This window comes from Pundamilia nyererei, unplaced genomic scaffold, assembly GCF_000239375.1.
Source record: "Pundamilia nyererei isolate P.nyererei 1_Seehausen unplaced genomic scaffold, PunNye1.0 scaffold00005, whole genome shotgun sequence".
Classification (NCBI taxonomy): Eukaryota; Metazoa; Chordata; class Actinopteri; order Cichliformes; family Cichlidae; genus Pundamilia; species Pundamilia nyererei.
This window is the reverse complement of record NW_005187406.1, coordinates 666,001-685,996: the sequence shown is the minus strand read 5'-3', so window position 1 is coordinate 685,996 and position 19,996 is coordinate 666,001. Positions and strand designations below refer to the sequence as shown.

The 19,996-nt window shown below is 43.2% G+C and overlaps 1 protein-coding gene across 8 annotated transcripts in view; it reads right to left on the bottom strand.

Annotated features, from left to right (window-relative positions):
- raraa (retinoic acid receptor, alpha a) overlaps nucleotides 1-19,996 on the bottom strand; it is a 145,908-nt gene that overhangs the window by 89,414 nt on the left and 36,498 nt on the right. For 3 of the 8 annotated variants that reach the window (XM_005721629.1, XM_005721633.1, XM_005721631.1), the window contains one exon: nucleotides 18,249-18,370. The exons of 3 other annotated variants lie outside the window; for them this stretch is intronic. The gene's annotated coding sequence lies outside the window, so the exon portion shown is untranslated. The remainder of the gene's footprint in view (nucleotides 1-18,248; nucleotides 18,371-19,996) is intronic. 2 more of the 8 variants (XM_005721630.1, XM_005721632.1) reach the window with 1 other exon arrangement.

Here is a 19,996-nt window from a genome sequence, read left to right as displayed (position 1 = left end):
AATCAGGAGAAAGCTGGCTTAAAAGGGAGAGGAGCTGTAAGAGCTTGTTTCAGACAGTGAAGACTACATACAGGGGTGTACAAGAAAAAACACATGCTTATGTGATATATCAACAAGTGCGTGGGTATAAGGGAGCGGTGTGTGTGCTCATGTGTACAGCCTGTGTGGCATGTGATTATTGAGGTTTGTCTGAGTGCTAAATCCCATTTGCACATCTTTGTGCCCCGGGGGAGTTTCTACAGTACACTGCATTTACTGTATATGACCAGCTCAGATGGGAGGGGTTTTGCATAAAGAGCAGACTGCGTGTTTGGTGAGGTTCAGTGAAAGGGGTGGGTGCTGGCTGATTATGATGTAAACAGAAACAGGTTACACGTGGAATCACTCTCAAGTCTATTCTGGCAAAATAAACTCAGATAGAACATTTTAAAAGACCCTACATTAACACACTTACATTATTAATGAAGGCTGCTCATTTACTGTGTATCTTAAGAACATTCTCTTTTTTTTTTTTTCTCTGACCATACTAAGAAGTCTGTGATTGTTCCCAGTGTAAACATAATCCGGGAAGACTGCTGGCTCTAATCACCCTACTTCTAATTCTAAAGCACTTTAAAATGTCTAATAAAAAGGCTTCAATGGGACAAAAGTGTAATGAGACATGCTCTGTTTCCATTTACCTATTACTCTAATAACCTGTTATAACAATAGAACACCCTGTTCTCAAAGCGCAGGCTAAATCGTGCTTCCTGGAAGTACAATAGGATACAGAGCTTTTAACTATCAGGTTACTCTCACGCAGAACCAGCACCCAGTTTTGGATCAAGACATATGAACCCGCTCAACTCTCTACTATTAAGATTAGGCTTAAAACATAGTTAGGGCTCAATCAGGTGACCCTGAGCCATACTGATCCTTAGCTAAGCTGTTATAGCGCTGGGCTTTTGGGTGGACTGGGGAGCTGTAATCGTGCATTAATATACCTCTACTGCACATCGTGAATTTTGTCTCTTCTTCTCTCCCATGCGGTACCTGTTTGCTAAGCACTGAAGCTGTAAGTTTCTGATCTGCAAGTTATTTGTTGTTTCTAGCTTCTAGTTTTTCTCACAGTGCTCTCACCTCGTCCAAGGAAGGTGGCAAGGAAGCTGACGCGTTTTGATACTATATAAATAATAAAAGAATTTAATTCAAACAGAAAATGCTAAATGAGTGGCCCTTTCATCCAAAATCCCCCCAAAAAACCTGTGATGCATTATTTGAAGTGCTGTCGTCAGTAATTCATGTTTTTTGGCCAAACCACCACACAGAAGAGTACTGCGACTTTTATATACAGTAGCTGAAAGGGTAAATGATTACATCCACCTCGCTGCTTCTTCCACCTGCATAGTTTTGAGACGGTCAGAATCGCAGCTCGCTGATGCATTGTGGGAGCGTGAGCAGGAGGTGGGAGCTACTTCTCGATGATGATGGTCAGAAGGTGTGGCGCGAGAAAGCTAAAGGGTGCTAAGTGCACTTCTAAAGGTGGTGAGAATCCTCAGCTGTTTTGACCGAGGCTCCCTGTGGGGTGAATCCACTTGTCAGTGGAGCAGGCTGCGTGACATTTCTGCCTCACCTCAGAAAGGTCAGCCTTTAATTATCTCAAATGCCAGCAAGCACTGCACCTGCAAAAAAAACAAAATAAAACCCAGAGACGAGCTGAGCGCTTGTCAGGGTAAGACGGTGGCCTGTTTTCTTCACGCAAAATGAGCGCGGCTGTGGCTGTCCGTGCAGAACTGGACCATCTGCCCACCTGCGTGTATGCATGCAGACTCACAGCCAAAGCTCGCATACGCACAGACAAACCCTGACAGATGCAGACACACACACACACACACTCTCTAACTGTGTCAACCAAAGTCACTAAAACCTACAACTAAAGTTGCTTGCCAAGCTACCCTTTAAATAAGATGAAGCGGGTTGAATCCCTGGAACAGTGGCAACTTCCGGGAACACTGATTTAAAAATAGGCTGCTGACAGTATGTGTAGACAGATTACGGAGCTACAGATAGAAGAGTAAGATGGGCCAGTGCTTCTGCTACATATGGGTAGGCCATGCGACGTAAACTCGCATCACATTCTGTTAATCAATACGAAAACTAGGCATGAGTCAGAGGAGAAGTGAGCGTCTGAAGATTAGAACGCTGAAATATATGCAGCAAGAACGCAGTTACTGTCAAAACTAAAACTGCAGGCATATTTATCAGCGGATGACTCGACTGTTTGCATTTGAGTGACTCACTGTAGTTTCAACTTTGTTGATATTTGCAGGGGCTATGGTAACAGAAAGCTCCCATACCTGCATAAACACCGTCCTGTACGCTTCAAACTCAAACCTCACACACACAAAAACCAACATCGCTGCCCAGAAAATCCCACTTGAGCTCAAAGGAGGTCGGAGAGACAAAGGGCCATAGATCATCCGTGTGGACGGCGTGTGGCGAGCTCCTTGTGTCCAGGTTTTTCCGCCATTTTTCTCTCGTTCTAAGAAAACATGGAGGGTTGGTCCCTATTGTTTACACAGCTGGCTCCATGGAAAGGATTGCCTAATATGAAATATGAAGAGTGGAGAGGTGAGTGAAGGAGAGTTGGGAAGAAAACAGGGAAGGGAGCCAAGCGAGAGGGGTGTGGCGGTGGTGATGGTGGGGGTAACACACCATCGAAGAGAGCAAGAAGGACGGCTAAAGGCGCTCTGAAGTGGGAGACAGAGGAAGTGAGTAAATTTAGACAGAGAGGGAGAAGAACTGGAAGAGGAAGTGAAAAATGGAAGGAAGAACACAATATGGCAATTGCGCATCTGAGAGGAGAAGACACCATGTGGACAACTAAATGAGGAGAGAAGAAAGAGCAAACAGAACACGGAGCAGAAAGCCCTGAGGTTTCCTCGTGGTGAGGGAGTCATGCCTCCTGCGGTCTGGGGTCTGCAGTGCATGTTATTCTTTCCCAACAGTCGCACACTGCTTCCATCCATTCAGTCATGCCTCACAAACCATGTGGTAACTGTCCTGCCGATCCCTTCTTCTAAGCTCTGTCACTTGCATCTTTTATCTGACAAAACGTGCGCTCTTTGAAGGACACGTGGACGCACAAATAACTACACTATTTTAAATCCGTGCCACACACAGATATAGTGTGTTTTATTTTTTTATTTTTTTAAGATAAGTGCAGTGCTTTCATAAATTTCCGTGAATAGCCTTTCCAGGAATTTGGATTAAACTGGCCGGATCCTATTCAGAGTATAAGTGAGTTATGCCATTTGTATAGTCAGAATCATTTTAAGAGCAGAGTGCATTTTTCTGCTGAATGGTAACAACACAAAATGCTGTTTTGGAAAGGGGAAAGCAGCAGAGCTCAAATCTATGTGTAAGCAAGTACATTAGCGTGTATGTGACAATGAGAGCAAGAGAGTGTAGTGGCTTCCTTTGCCTAGTTTCAAACCTGTTCCAGGTAGTGGAAGAGGCTTCACACAAATTAAGTCTATATTTCTGAGAAGAAGAAGAACAGTCGACACCCACCACCCGCTGACATACACATGTGTCTATAGCATATCTACAGTCGAAACACTTCAAAGACACATGCACCGTCGCCAAGGCATCCGCATCACTGCGCTGCCTCAAGAGGATGTTTCAATCCACTGTGCTGGTACTTTTTTGTCTCCGTCACCTTCGTGTACCTATCCAGGATATCGGGCTAACAATGTTATGTGAAACACTCCAGCACATTTCAACACAGAACATCCAATGACACGAGAGCAAATGACGCACTAAAGCACAGGGCCCCTTCCTGTTTATACTGCTTGCTTGCCCACTGGAGGATCAAACAAGATCTGTTCCTCCGAGCGGGTGTGCCCCCTTTAACAGTCTGTTGCTCCTGCAGCAGCTCCACAGACAATACCAGGATTAATAGGTAGATATTTTATTTAAAAATAATAATAAAAAATTCTGGTCTGTTGAGGTGTAAAAAATAATCAGCATTTTAAGTATAGTACAAGTAAAAATGACTCTGACCAAATTAACACTTTCCTATCCCAATGTGCAAATGTGTGACTTTAAACGCACTCATGCGTGACCACAATTCTGCACAGGAGTGTCTGAGTGTGTGTTTCTGTGTGCTGCAGTCACTATTGTGCAAGTGTGCGATTAGTTGATATCAAGTAGTGTGCATATACAAGGCGAGTGTGTGTGTGTGTCCACGTGCATGCATGGCAAAAAGCCAGTTTGACTCACCAAACTAAGTGTCCTGTATTTCCACCAGGCTTGTTGAGTCTTGTTTACAGACAGCTTTTTTCAATTACTTGAATGATCCCGCATAGTGTTTAGAACTGTGCGTGTGTGTGTGGGTATAGTCATTTGTTTTTCACACTTGCAGTAAAACAGTAAAAAAGGCCATAGTGCAGGCCACTGATAACAGATCAGACTTTATACCACATCAGCAAACCCAGAGTTTTAGGTCAAGGTCAGATATCTGCATCTAGTTTACTTGTTCACGCTGCTGCTGCTCATCATTAGCTCACATAAATAAAGGTATTTTTCATGAATAATTTATAAGAAAGTCACATAAAAACATGCAGCGGCTACACTTCTATTATTCTTGTTGCCAAACAATAACCACACTCAGATAAATATGATTCAAATGTGCTGATTTTGAACCGATTCATGAGTCTCAAGTTGAGCCAAACAGGACTGGAATGCTTCAGATCTTGACCGACAACCAGTTACTTATGAGTTCTGAGCGTTTCCCTAAAGTTAACAGCAGTACGTCGATAAAAACTCGTTTTCATTGTTTTGACTGCACTGACAATAAGTTGTTATCAGATTGAGCGCAGTTTCCTTCACTCCACCCATTTTTCCTGTTATCTGTTCTACCCACAACCCCAGCCCTCCCCGACATTACCACACTCACCTGGTGAAACAGAGAGCAGAGGAGAAGAGGTGACCACCAAGCATGACTCACAATGATAGCCAGTTTGGGGGGAAAAAACCCCAAAAATCAGTTTCCATGAAAACCGAAATGTGGACAAGTGCTGTCACAGGAGAACTTGCAAGTGTGGCGTGGTTTGATTGCACACTGGGAGGGAGATTAGGAACAGGATTGCACTGAGAATGTAAGTGGAGAACTGTAAACACTAGCCCAGAGAGGTTATGTAACCCAACAGCAAGCAATACTGATGAACCACATTTTCTCATCTTATACCTTATATAAGGTATCGAAAAGTCGACATGACTCTAGCAACCCCAGCAGGAGGTTTATCAGACACTAAAACATTGCACAATAGTCTGACAATTCTTACAGGCAGGCTTGCACAATAATCTCATCCTCAGCTGCTTTGTCTTCCATTCTGGTGATTGCAAGGTAAACAGAGAGAAAGAAATATAGCAAACATAGTCATCTAACATCCATGTGTGCTTTTCTGGCCTACAGAAGCCTCTGCCAGATGACATCACATTACACTGGAGCAAAAGTTAGGGCGGGTGCCAGACAACCCTGAGTCATTTTGTCCGAGACCCCTTTGTTGGCAGCCCCTCTGCATCGACAGACTGGCTCCATTCAAATGAATGAGGGCACGGCTTTTTTTTTTCTTCTTTTCACCTTACACTGATCACTTAGTGATGTCATTTTATGTTTAAAGTGCAGACTTGGGTTGAAATTTCCATGTCAACTGCATGCTACAGTATAGGATCACCAGCCTTCCATGACAGTGCTGTCCATTGTGCTTTTGTGCACGTTTCATACCACAATAACACTCCATGCAGGCAGTTTTTACCTCTTGAGGGGAAATGAAAATCTCCATAGCCTAGCACCAGGGCCATCTGCAAAACAACCAGGCCTACAGTTGCACTATGTGGGGCACACTGCAATCACTTAAAGCATTTGCACGTGTTTTCATGCTTATATGACAAGAAGAGTAGAGGCAGGGGTTTGTGGGTCAGTCCATACACAGATTAAGCCCTATAAAGTGCAGGTCATCCTGATATGACCTCTCTAGGACACATCCATCACTAACCCAACACTGTCTAAATGAGAATGGCATTTCTAGAATGACCTTTGGCCCACTCAAAGCTGCGAGATTAGGAACATATACAACCCAAATGCACACACTGTATAGCTATATAACTAATGCCCCCCTCCCCCCGCCAAACAATGCAGAAACATAAAGACGACAGATACAAACAACCTTGCAGGAGAGAGAAACAGTGAAAGCGAGCATGAGCAAGATTATGATACTAATCTTTTCTAATGCCTCTGTCCTCCATTTTCCTTCTCACACATAAAAACATCAAGCATATGCCTGGCTCTCTTTCCTTGCCTCCTCTTCAGGAGTCATAAAACTCACATTTAAAAATGCATGGACTCCATAAGCTGCCAGGCCTATCTATTAACTGCGTTATAGTGTGGATGGCTATAGCTGCTGACGGCAGCCAAGGAATGCTGCTTTCCATTAAGGGAGAAATGGAGAGACGAGGAGGAGGAGGACTGAAAGGGATGAGGGATGAGGAATGAGGGGGAAAACAGAATTTAATCATTTTTCTTTTTCCCATGGCACTGCAAACTGATGCCTTGGCATCCGAGCATGTGGAAAAGAAAAAAGAAGAAAATAGAGGGAGGCACTGACTTCTTCACAAAATCCCACATAATAAGGATGAATGCTGTAAAACTGCATCAAAGAAAGAACATAAACACGTGGATATAAGTGGATCACACACCCCAGTGACAGCCTGTGGCCCAGGTGAAAAACTAATTGATTCAAGTGTTTCAGGAAGATCTTCCCCCAGTGTCCTCAGGCGCTCGCAAGATGACTATTGATTGGCTAATTGACTGATTGACATGCGCTCGACACCAAGGCAACAACATCATCACTCTTCATACGAACATCACCACCAACCTTCCCCATTTGGTACTGCTATTTGTAAAAACCTGCATGCTGCATGGATTTAATCCTCGTCAGTACCTCCAACCAATAACTCCCTCTTAAGTTAAGCTTAAAAATTCATTTCAGTTTGCACTTTTCAGCCTTGCACAGAAGCTGCTCGCTAATTTGCACAAACTTCTGCTGTGCTAATCGGATATAATGAATCTGCATTAAAAACATATCATTAACAAAAAACAAAAAAACGAAATGTTTTAACTTAAAACAATGAAAACTTTTAAGACTTTTTCTTTTCATTCACTCTGCAACACAACTCTCCAAAGTGTCCTTGAGTAAGACGCTAAACATCAACCAGCACTAGATATGAGCATCTGCTTAATGACTTTGCATTAACATGTAAATGAGTTTTCAATGGCTTGGATGAGACTTTGACATGCCAGTGCGCATTTCTTCTTGGTTACATTTACCCCCACCTCCCCTCCGCCCCCACCTCTCCGTGCACTTATAAGTCAAACATAAATTAACGAGCTCGCGCCTAAAGCCGCGCCGACACTTAGGAACGACTCTCGCCCCTAACCCCCACCCCCGTAATGGACCTTACAGACAATGCCTGTGGTATTTCAATTAACAGACAGTGGCGTGACATGAAATACCGACATATAGCAAGAGCTGAGTGACATGTGCGAATGAGGCAGTAACGGCAGCATCTATTCCCTTTAATGGACCATTGTGGTTGAGCGCAGATAATACGAGTTAATAGGAAATGTAAAATTATGATGTAGGCTCTTGTCTAAAAGGGTGAGTGACACCTGGGAGTAAGCTGTTACATCTTAATGCTCTGCTGCCACCAGGATGAATCATCTCTCCACATAGGAGGTGGAAACCATCTGAAGGTTGCTAACGGTGGCTGCTGTCAGTCTTACATTAACCTTGAGAACAGCCAGGGGACTGGTTAGCCCTGCTGACCTCTCTCTGTCTCCCTCACGCACAAACACACATGCACAATCTCCATTATGACCACATTTATGACTAAAGGGTGACTTGGTGTGGGTGTGTGTGTGCATGCACGCGTAACTTTGCCTCTTCCTGTGTCTTACGAGCAGCATCAGTGGGATTAAATCAGTCCATCACCGGCTGCTGTAACACCATATAGGCTGTCTGCGCTGAAGAGAAATCACCTCAGACCTTTCCTGTTGCCCCCAGGGTTAGCAATAACACTCTCTAAGCTGGTTTTCTGAACACTCTATGTACATGCTCATATTCACTGATCAGCTCAGAATTAAGAACAATGTCCTACTATCTTTGATATCTTTGTGAAATGCATACAATAAATCCTCCCCATACAATCCAAGCAGCTAAAAATCCCAAACAAATGCAACCATTTGCATTTGGAAAATCCAAAGCAAGAAGCATAGTTTTGGTGAAAGCTGCTTATATTTTGCTGTTTGGTTTGAACAACGCCAAGTATTGTTGTGTGCTGAGGCATAACTGGGCAAGCTGATGCCCATGTGTTTTCAGTCAATTTTCACTGACAGCAGGAGAGACAGAACGTGAGAGAGGCCGAAGGGAAGAAACGGAGAATGACCAGGGGGAAACAAAGAAGTGTTTTATACAATAAAATTGTTGGGATGGCTGCCTGGGAACGGGCGAAAGCGCGATCAAACACACTGACCTAATTTTCTGCCACATCCTGCAGAGAAGCGAGAGGAAAAGCAGCCCATGAACACTGGAGAGAGTGAAATCGAGGTTTTTAATACTTTAATACTTCCCTGCAATCTGTGAATGAATCCATTTTCACGGTTTTCTTGGAATACGATAGGATCTGAACTGGGACGGATTATTATTTGTTTGTTACTGTTTGGTGTTTTTTTTTTCCAGCTTTTGTTTAACGTCTAAATTTTGCATTAATTACACTCTTAAAAGGTTAAAAACAATACAGTTCATGAATTTGTAACAAAGCTGTATCTACTGGGAAACTGCTGATTGTAAACAATCCAAAAATCACATCATTTTAACTGAATCAGTATGAAAATGTAACAGTTAAAAATTTAAAGCAAAATGAAAAATATATATATTATATTAGTTACCACTGTGACTGACTCCACACCACAGGACGGGTAGTATGGAGATGCGGTCTAGTATAAAAACCATTTGTTTGTTTTTCTTTTTATATTATTCATAAGCAATACCGGGTTTACTATATCACTGATGCCCTGCAGGGATATTTACTCTTGTAAACTCAAACATTGTGAGTTTATATTATTTGTGGAAACTCTTCTGATGGAAAGCAGCAGTCTGGCACTGGTAAAAATAAGAGAATAAAGAGTCTTATATCTTCAAGAAAGAGATTTTAGATATTTATACCTTTTGCACAGTTTTTGGAAACTTAAACTTTTATTTATGTTGATTTCTGAAATATGTTTGGTCATTAAAAAGACATCCCTCTATATCGGAATGCATGATGAAAAAAGTTCAACATTTAAAGTTGCCTTTTCGGTGCTTTTATTAACAATTTGAAAGATTTTCCAACTTCATTACAAACAGGGACCAATTTGTGTTTAGAGCTGTACGTGGCTTGTACACATCCAAGACGGCTAAAAATCTGCTTAAAATTGATTCAAAAGTGGAAGCTGCAGACAGTCAAAAATTAACTTTCATATGCTAAGGTATCAGAGGGATGCAGCAGTTTACAATGTCACCTCAAAGCTAGAAGCTCTGGGCTTGAAGCTGCTGCTCGACTTAAGCCTTGATTATACACCGCTATGGATACGGACTGCTAGAGAGCCAAAGGCTGGATAGTCATTCCTGTTATTCCGCTTTGAAGTCCGCTTGAAGTTCACCACCTGGGGCGCATCCATCGTTGGTGTATTGTAAGGGAAATTTTCCATGGGCAAGTCCATGTGGTCACAAAAAAAAAAAACAGGCAGGGACGCAGACATACGTGCAAACCCTGTCCTCACCACCTGAAGATGAAATTGTTGTCGCTTTGACCCAAATGGACCAGAGCAGACTTGTGGACAGGGGAAGTATAATCAAGGATTGAGCTGCTATGCTGTAGAGAAGGAAGAGTTCCTTCCTGCTTTTTAACAAACTTCAGAGATAGACATTGTTTACATGGCCGAAAAAGTCATCATCGACGTCTTTCCAACAAGTTTTGCTGGGTAGGCTGATGTTGATGAAGCATGTTTGGGTCTGAACTATCAAAAAGCCCAAATTACTGCCAGATAACAATCTAGTAATAATCTTACTGAATGGGATGTTCACTCTTATTATCCCCATTATCGTCTGAGTTACTTTGAGGCTATTTCAAAACTTTACCCAACTTCCTTCTTCCTTGGATGATCAAAATTACAACAAATTATTGTTGTTTGGCTGAGGATGTTGTTTTTTCCGTAGAGAATAAAGTCTCTTTCAGACAGTCATTACTGCATCGATGCACCCGTATGCACTTGCAAGGAAGCCATTATGGCCCATACTCAAATCTAATTGTCAACCCCTGTCTTCTACTTTTCCGTCTGGTCTTAGGACAGTGCAAAAAGCTTTTAAAGGGCTAACATTTGTGCTTGAGTGGCCAGAACACCGTGTGCAGCCACCGCCTCTGCCCATCGCTGCATCAGGTCCGCTTGTAGTGCTGCTGTGCTACTGTGACTGGACTGGAAAGGATATTTATAGAAAGCCGTTAACAATATCCTGTCCCCAAACGGGTGTAATCGTATTATGCTGGAGGTGCTAAAAGCCTCGAGTTGGGAAAGCACATCATCGGAGGAAACGGGCTAAGACACACAAGGACCATTCCCGGGGAGTCTTCAGAGGAAGAAGCTCAGAAGCACACTGGAAGGAGTAGATAAAAAGGCAGACACACATACAAACTCAGCAGGTGAGGAAGAAAGAGTGACAGAGAGAAGATTAACTGAAGGTTTACTGACAAGTGAAGAAGTGACAAGTATAAGATGCAAATTATGCTGCTGACTGAGAGCAATAGGCTTGTTGCTGGAGGAGTGTGGAGGTGGTGCGGGTTGGAGGCTCGATCGTTTTGACAGTGTTTGGTATCGGCAGCTCTGAAGGTTCAAGCCGGCCACGGCGATGATAGATGGAAGACTGAACTTTAATCAGAGTGGCGCCCGGAGCATTTTCATGGAGGTAAACAGGTTAATCAGTCAAGCCCTCCTTCCATCCTCCCTCTCATTCTCCCCTAGTCTTTCCTCAGCACATGACCACTTCTGACACTGGCACGCCATTCGTCTATTTCCCATCAGCACCTCGCCCTTCTCCTTTCCTCCCCCTCTCATTTTCCCTTACCTTGCTTCACATCTTTTGCAACCAGCCAGGAAAACAAATGAACCCCCCCCACAAAAAAAGAAAGAAAATCCTTCCCTGCAGCCCATACCATCAGGCACATCCCACTATCTTATAAAAGGGCATTTCAAACCGTTCAGTCAGCTCATTTAATACCTCCCAGCATCATCCACCATGAAACTATGAGGTGGGAGGAGAGCATTCAGCAAACAGAAACTGTTCATATGCTCTCAGTTTCTTGCATTACTGCCCTTCCACTAGCCTGCATCGAGGGAGGTAGATCATTTGCAGTCATAACCCTCAGACATACTGCGCCTAAATCTAAACACAGTGAGGCAAAGAAAAGAGAAAATAGCAGGAGCAGCGTTGCATTTCCCATTGTTTCTGCTATATCAAGGGTGTAGTTATTAAAATGCCCATGTCTTACAGTCTCTCCAAGAAACAGCAAGACATACTGACCTCCATAAAAACTAAAGCAAGTGCTAACCGGTGCCAAATCACTGCATGCATAACCACCAAAATTTTTAAAACAAGCAACCAGTGTACAAAGCAAAACAGGAACTAAAAACTCCTGTCAGTTTACGGTTTAAGCCGCATTTCGTGTTGTCCGTCAAAACTTCCTCTATCTCTGTCCCCCAAAGGAAAATTAACAATCAACTCTTAACAAACCACGCTGGCAAGCCAAGTGTGAACTTTAGAAAAGCCTTAACAGCTCCTGTGGAGGTGGGCCATGTCTAATCTTTGACCACACTGTATTTAGGCAGACTTGGAAAGTGCGATTATACTGTGTTGTCTGGAATTCCAACCACATACTTCTGCGAGCCATCAACAAGGGCTGCCCTTTGCCAAGATAAACTTCAGAGAAAGTTGCCACATATTTACAGGCTTCGCTGCCCCACTTTGCTTCTTTGTAGCTGCAAAGTGTCGTTCTGGTCGCCTTGAAAATTTTTCTCTGAGCCTCGGTTGGAGGGCAGAGTGGGCTTGAAATAAATGCTCTTCTTGTTCGTATTTGTCCAGGATATTGCTAAAGCGTGCTCGTTGTGCAACACGAGTTAGGAAATACACTTAATAGGGGGCCTTCAAGGAAAACAAAGGAGGGAATACTTACTTTGACACCATACATGCTGTATGCAGGGAAACTCTGAAACTATGTTGTGTTATTACCTCCTACCTATCTCCCATTGAGTGATAGAGAGAACTCAGCTTGGTCCCTTATTTAATGATGTGAGGGTTCGTGATCAAGTTTGAATAATACACGCGAGCTTCTTTAGAGAGAAGCGATGCTTTTAATGATAGAGTGACCCATAACTTAAAGGGGCAGCAAGAAAGGAGGAGGAGGACATCAACAGCCTCACCCTTTGAAAAAAAAGATACAGCGAGTAGAAGTTAAGAGAAGATGGGACAGAAAAGTGAGACAGTCGTTAGTTACATTGTTAGGCAACGGGAACTGGCTAACACCCACACACACCCAGACACACGTGCACACAAGGAAATCAGTGAGTGTATTGAGATTTCTCACGCGATGTTGTGTACACATTGCTTAAAAGTTGTCCAACATATTGGACATGCTAACAGCCACTAGTTGTTAGCAAAAAAAATGTGTATTTCCTTACTGGTTACGGCATTAAGTGAGTGAAGTTTATTTATATATTGCTTTAAAAGACACAAAAGTGCTAAACAATAATTAAAATGTAATTACTATCAAAATGAAACATGCAAAAATAAGTAAAAAAAAAAAAAACAAATGAAAAAAAGAAAGAAAGAAATCACACTATTTCTGATAAAACAATAAAAAACTGCAACACAAACCAAAAACGGAGAAGCTTTACCTTCAAATTAAAAGTTTTGTGGTTTTTCAAAAGGCACAATTGTCTTTGTTTCCCTACTCAGAGAGTAACTGGACAATGTTTATAGACAAGTCTGCCATTCAAACCATAACTGCAGCAATATTCTAGTAACCAAAGCAATTACAGAGATTTTTGCCAAACAGTTGAGGAATACACATTTTTCTTACTAACATGTGGTAGTCAAGGGGTCATGACCCGGCCTGTAGGCCTGTGTGACTGGGTCTTTAGCAATCACTTTCCCAGCGACTGCCATCAACCTCCAGCAACTACTCACAACCAGTTGGGTAATACTCATTTCTCCCCTCACGACCAGGTAGTCACATGTCTGCACAACCTCAATAAATTACACAAACATCTATACACAAACGTATGCAGTACATGTAAACACATCATACGCTTAAGTCCTCGAGGGCCAGAAATCCCGTGTGAGTTTACAACATCACATCCATCCTCAGGGGGGATTTCATAACAGCAAAAATATCTAATGCTACATACAGTACCGCAGTGTTCCAGTACCAGTGGATTAGCGCTGCCTTCCCCCCACCCACCACCATCACTTCATGTTAATAGCTGCTGTTTTCATTTTCCCCGAGGCCACTCTCAACTTCCCTTCATTCAGTATGCATACAGTTTTCTCTCCCTCTCTCTGTTTCTCTCGCTTAAGGGAGTGGTGGCCAGAGAAAGTTGAAGATTTAGTAAGGACACTGATTTGCTCATGCAAGACTTATGAAACCCTAGTTTCCTGTGCCTCATACAAACACCCATACAGAAGTCATTTTAAGGTAACATCCTTAGTGCAGTGAGCTCACTCCCATGCTCCTTCCCCACACAACACAGAGATCCGTGGCACTGCATCTTTGTACATTAACTTTATGAAGTTTCTGCTCCTGTGTGGGGGGGGCTCTTTCATCCCTGATGCCATAGAAATCCTCACTGCTTCGAATCCTATTTAAAACAAAACCGCTGTTACACGTTACCACTCTTATATAAATAGAGAGCAGAAAATGCATTTATTTATAACAAATTCAACCCTCAGACAACCAATTCTGCCGGAACTAAACTGAGATTTTCTTGATATGATTTGGAACTGAAGTATCATAAAACAATCTGACAAACACATTGAATGAAACACAGTTTGCCAGTAGGACAAGGTGCTGGACACAGACACACATTCGCCATACCCTGTAAAGTGTCTCCACAGCCTAATAATGCAAGGCAGATGAAGCCCGTCAGAGTGACAGTCCAGCTGTAAGTAATTTGGAGGGCCGAAGAAGAAAAAGCAGAGGAGGAAAAAAAAAAGAAAGAAAATATTAGACAGCCATCAGGCCCTCTTCTGACAACTTTCTGCAGATCTAGATGAATTTGACCTGACAACACAGGAGCGATGTAGACAACACCTCCTGCACCAGCTGCAAACCACAAGGGCACACAAACTCCTTCTACAGCCAAGAGAGGAGGGAGGGAGCAAATGAGCCTGTGAGTGAAATAAATAAAAACATACTGAACGGAGTTAAGCGTGCCTGAGAAAAACTACTGACAGCGTAGAGCGAAATATAGAGAGAGAGAGACAGCAGATGAGGGACAAATCGATTTTGGTAAAGAGGCAGAGCAAGCAATGAGCATGAAAGAGGATAAGAAAGACAAAGAGCCAAGAAGGCATGAATGATGGTGGAGGATATGAAGGACAGCTTGAAAGAGAGAAAGTGAAACAGATAAAGAATAAAAGGAGGGGAGGAAAGAGAGGGCTTGATGGAGGGAGACAGAGGGAAAGACGCACCTTGTCAAAAAGATTGAGAGCAGAGGAGAAAATGAACAGGGAGCTAGAAACTGAGAGAGGAATACAAAGAATGAATGAAGATAGAGAGAGAGTGAGGGAAGATGAGAGGATGCCTTATTTTCTTCCATCTCAATTTGCACAAAACTTTCATTACCACCAATTTGGGCTGGGAGCCGTAGGCTGGACCATTAGGCGAGCCCAGCATCAATCAGCTTAATCTCCCTCCCAGGCCGCTAAATTACAGCGCCCAGTTGCTTATTAAAATTTGTCGCCCGTCTCCCAACACCCGGCACTGCTGGAGATTAGACAGGGGCCCCCAGACAAATCTGTTACAGAGAAGAAGACGGAGAAGAGGAGGGGGAGGAGGAGGAGCTGGAAGGGAAAAAAGGACCGAGAGAGACGGAAGGAAGCAAAGGGACAGTAGAAATGAAAAAAAAAGGGAAAAAAAGAGGAATGCACTTGCTGAGACAGAGTGGATCAGAGTGGGAGGACGATCATCCGGTTTGATTTATACACTTCTGTAGATCTGCCGTGCTCTCACTCACACATTTCTACGCACGATCATACATCCCAATAAATCCTATATACACTCGCATGTGCCCACACCCCCCCAAATGCAGTTTTCCATTCCTGTCAACACCCCCAACACATAAACACACACACACGGAGGTATAGAGAATGCAGGGTTTGCAGTGCCTCCCATTGCACACTCAATCAAACCGGCGGCCAGATAAGATGCATGATGAATGGCGTAATTGAAGGCGGCGGCAGAGTAATGCTGCATCGCTCTGCATTCAGTGGGGGAGGGCGGGTTATTGGTGAGTGTGTGATTAGCCTGTAGGATTTATTGTTATTGCCCAACTTATTAAAAAAAAAAAAAAATACAAAGACTGTCTATCTCGCCTACAGTAGCACACCTCCAGCTACAAAGCATACCGAGCCTACACTTTCGGATGGATGAGGAGACAGCAGCGCTGCATCATATAGAGCTGGGTGGGGTGAGTTCTTTGAAGTCTTGAAGTCTGTGCATGTTGCAGAAATGCGGCTTGGCTAATCGTATAGGTTGCAAGGCAGAAATCTCGATGTCAAAATCTGGAGGAAAACCACCCACACATTGAAGAAGTAGCGGTAAAGTCTCTGCTCCCTTTAAACACTTAAATAAGAGAAAGCAGAGGATACATAAAGCATACAACAAAGTGATAGAACCTGCAGGTCAATGGGTAAAGGAGGGAAATAAAGCAATTCTACTTCACACTGGTAAGCACTCAGCGGAGAAAACACTAATGTATCAAGAGTTAGTGAAGGTCCTTGAAAGAAGCAGACCAGAGAGTGTCATTAACACCAGTGCACTGTCTGCCTGCTGACATCATGTGTGCACAGGAGTTTCTTCTTCTCCTTGTTAATACCGATGGCATCTGAAGACACTGAGCTGCTATGGTTTACTTTGGTTAGTGACCTAACGTAACTGCCTTAATTATTTCAATTAGTGAAGCTTAGGATGTGACATTTTTAGATACTCCAGCCAATATTAAACTACATAATCTTGGATAAACAGTTATTATCAGATTCAGATGGGTATTAATCAGTAATCATTTTGTTCTAGTTTCCTTTTTGACACTGAAATTTAAACTCTCTAAGATTTAAAGTAGAACAGCAGGTGCAAGTACTGCATGCAACTCTCTATCTTTGGAAACTAACGAATTCCTATAGCTGCAGGTATGAAATAAACTTGGCAGTGAGACTAAAAGCAGCTACCCAAACTAACTCATGCTGTAGCTGTTACTGCTGAGTCATGTTAATCTGTGCTGCCGCAGACTTTTTATTCGCTCAGGTAAGTAATTTACTCTTAAGTAGTGTTTTATAGGCAATTTAATCTGTAATGACAGGAAAGTCAACATACAGAACTCTCCAAAGTAATTTTTCATGTATGTGTACTTCCCCAAAGATGCAGAAAAAGTACACTCAGTTCTAAACTTGTGCATGCCTCTTCATTAATAGGAACATTTCATTCAACCTCAAGAGCTGAATCATACGAGACTACGATGTAGACTCCGTAGCTGAGCCACGCGTGCAGTTAATAACCTTGTGGTTATGTCTCGGTGTTTTATGCAGGGCCAGGCATTATAAAAACAAATAAAACCCTGAGACTTCTTCCTCCTTCAGGGAAAAGATGTTTCCCCCTTAAGTTTCTCTACTTCTTCATACATTCACTCACGTTCAATCCGACAGTTTCAGCAATCTGCACCCAGGAATCCTGTTGACATATCTGAGTCCTTATATTAAAGGCTGTGATTACTGTTCTTTATATTAAGGCAGTAATAATATTCACTCTGATCCATCCAAAACCTGAGGTGAAGAAATATTTGAAAATCTAAATAAAATATCAGCAGATCGAAGCACAGAACATTACATTTCTGATTTAGATTTAGCTAGGCTGTTTAGGTCACCAAGTCTCAAGGGTAACCATGTGCTACAGGTTCAAAACTAGCATGCTTGTCACAGCTTTTCCTTTCTGTAAAAGCTGTAACAGACACGAAGCCGATGCGCCGAGATGCTGTCAGATGAATGAAAAGGAGCGCGTGTCTGAAAGGAGCTTATGAAATCATAAACTGCAGCCCTAAAAATAACTACTCACTTCTGTGAGCAAAAGCTATAGTTTCTTATTATGATGGGAGTATGCAGCTCTCGTTAATCAAACAAATGGAGAAAAGAGCAAGGTACTATTTTTAAGGGGAAAAAAAGGGGGGGAATTCCTGCCTTTTCCCAACTCGACACAAATTGAGACAAAGAGCAGAAACCCCTTTGTACTGCACACTTACAACAGATTAACTAAGAACAAATACACCACTTACATATATTAAGGTTAGCAAAAAATACACAATGCCATGGATGCAATGAAACCTCACATAAAATTTACAATTCAGTCACACACACACACACACACACACACACACGCACACACACACCATCTGCTGCACACGAAACCAGTGAAAGTAAAGCAACTACAAACAGTGTGGTTGTACAGAGCGTGTCCACTGTCAACACATACTGACACAGTAACCAGTACAGGGAAAACCACACATGTACATACTGAGCCAGCTGTGGTCTCAGACAAAGCCTATAAATAGAAGGAAAACAAACAGCTGTTTTGTCTGAAAGTTAAATTAGCATATCACCTAGAGTATTCAAAGATATATGGGCTGGCGGTGGCAAAGAGTCCCCGTTCCAAAACACTCTGGCATGTCTGCGCTATTTAAGAGATGAGTGTGAATGTTTGATGTATTGCTGTTGATTCATTTGGCTTCGTTTCGATGTATAAAACTTGGTGCATGACATTTACTGCTGTTGCAGGATATGTACATGATTTATCAAATGAGCTCAGTTCAGGATCTACTGCTGTATATATAGCGAGAGTGCGTCTACCTCAGTTGGTTGCCAGAAACCCTGGGTGTTGCTGTTCAGACTGATTGAGTGGTGTGCTGTTCGGCCAACTGGGCTTCCGGTTGGTGGACTGCCTGCATCGATTGCTTGGAGAGGCCCTTCTTCTGGCGCACAGACAGAAAAATTGAAAAACAGAGGAGGAAAGGAGGAGAGTAGCAATGAGGAGAAAAAAAAAGTAAGAAAAGAGAGAGGGGGAGGGATGGTGAGAAGATGAGGGGAGGAAAAAAAGAGGAACATTAGCTTAAATGAAAGTTTATTAGGTGTATCAGTCAGTCAAGTCGATGGGGTGGGGTTTTTTGCCTCAGGCTCTCCATCCTTCCTCTCTACCCCCCCCCTCCTTCTGCTTGCGTGTGTGTGTTTGCAAAGGAAGGGGTTTCGGGCCGGTGGGGGCAGCCATGACGGGAAAACATTAGGTTGTTGGCGAGTCGCCGGTACACCAGCCAGTAATTGGCTTGGGTAATGGTCATGTCCAGACAAATGGTGTAGGCCCTAACCGTGTTACGAGCAACCAACTGCTCCGCCTGTATTCACAGCATAACTCTGAGCACTGCTCGGATACCAAATGGCACCAGCGTGCGTATGCGTTTGTGTACAAGACTCACGAAACATGTGATTTACTGGAACAAAACATTATTCCCCCCCCCCACTACACATGCACACACCACTCCCCAACTCAAAACCAGCGTGGCGTGCACGTGTGATTCATGCCTCTCTTGCAGTCTGTGTGGGAAACTGTACCACGATAAGGAGTAAAAATATGGCAGCACAAGCGCCCGCTCACCTCGAGGGACAAACCGACATCTGCTGTGTCCTCCAAACAAGTGACGGATAGGATATAAGCAGGAAGAAAGAAGGAAAGAAGAGGGGGGTGAAAGAAGGTGGGGAGAGGATGACAAGAGAGAGGGAGTAAGAGGATAAGTTCCATTTTTCATCCGTCCCTCCCTCTGCTCTGCATCACTTCGCCTTCTGTCTGACGGCAAGCTGAGCCGCTAATGTCCATTGTGTCTGGATGGGCTATAAACGTGCGTGTGCGTGTGTCTGTGTGTGTGTCCGTCTGTTGATGTTATTTGAGTGAAAATGAAACATATATGCTCCCACAGAAGCTATCCAAGCTAAATGGCATGCATATATGGATAAAGCTGAGTATGTGCCTGTGTATGTGTGTGTGTGTGTGTGTGTGTGTGTGCGCATGTGTTATGGAAGCCCTTCAGCCATCCAGCTATCATCTCCTGCCAGACAGGCCCCACCAAGCCGACCCAGCTGGATAATGAGATCCATTATGATTTACGTGCCAAGAGGACAGCCAGACAGAACAAAGACATGTACACACATGCACTCAGATGCACACACACACACACACACAGGGGGAGTTTGGTGTAGTTGTCAGTGTGTGTATGAATGTGGGCTCTCTATCTTATACTGTATGTGCTGATGTGTGCTGCCACTGTTTCATATTTCAGTTTCTTCTCTGTGTGTTAGTTGCCTGAAGGGCATCCTGCAGTGGGTCCTCTTTCAGTCTGCAACTAGAGAACACTGCTTTCTCATTCTCCCTCTCTCTCTCTCTCACACACACACACACTTTCCTCATCTACCTCTCACCTGAAGAAGCAAACTAAGTTGAAGATAGAAATAGATTAAGGTTGCTGTGCGAACTCTCTCTTAGTTTCTCACTTTCTCCTTTCACTCACACACACACACACACACACACACACACACACACACACACACAC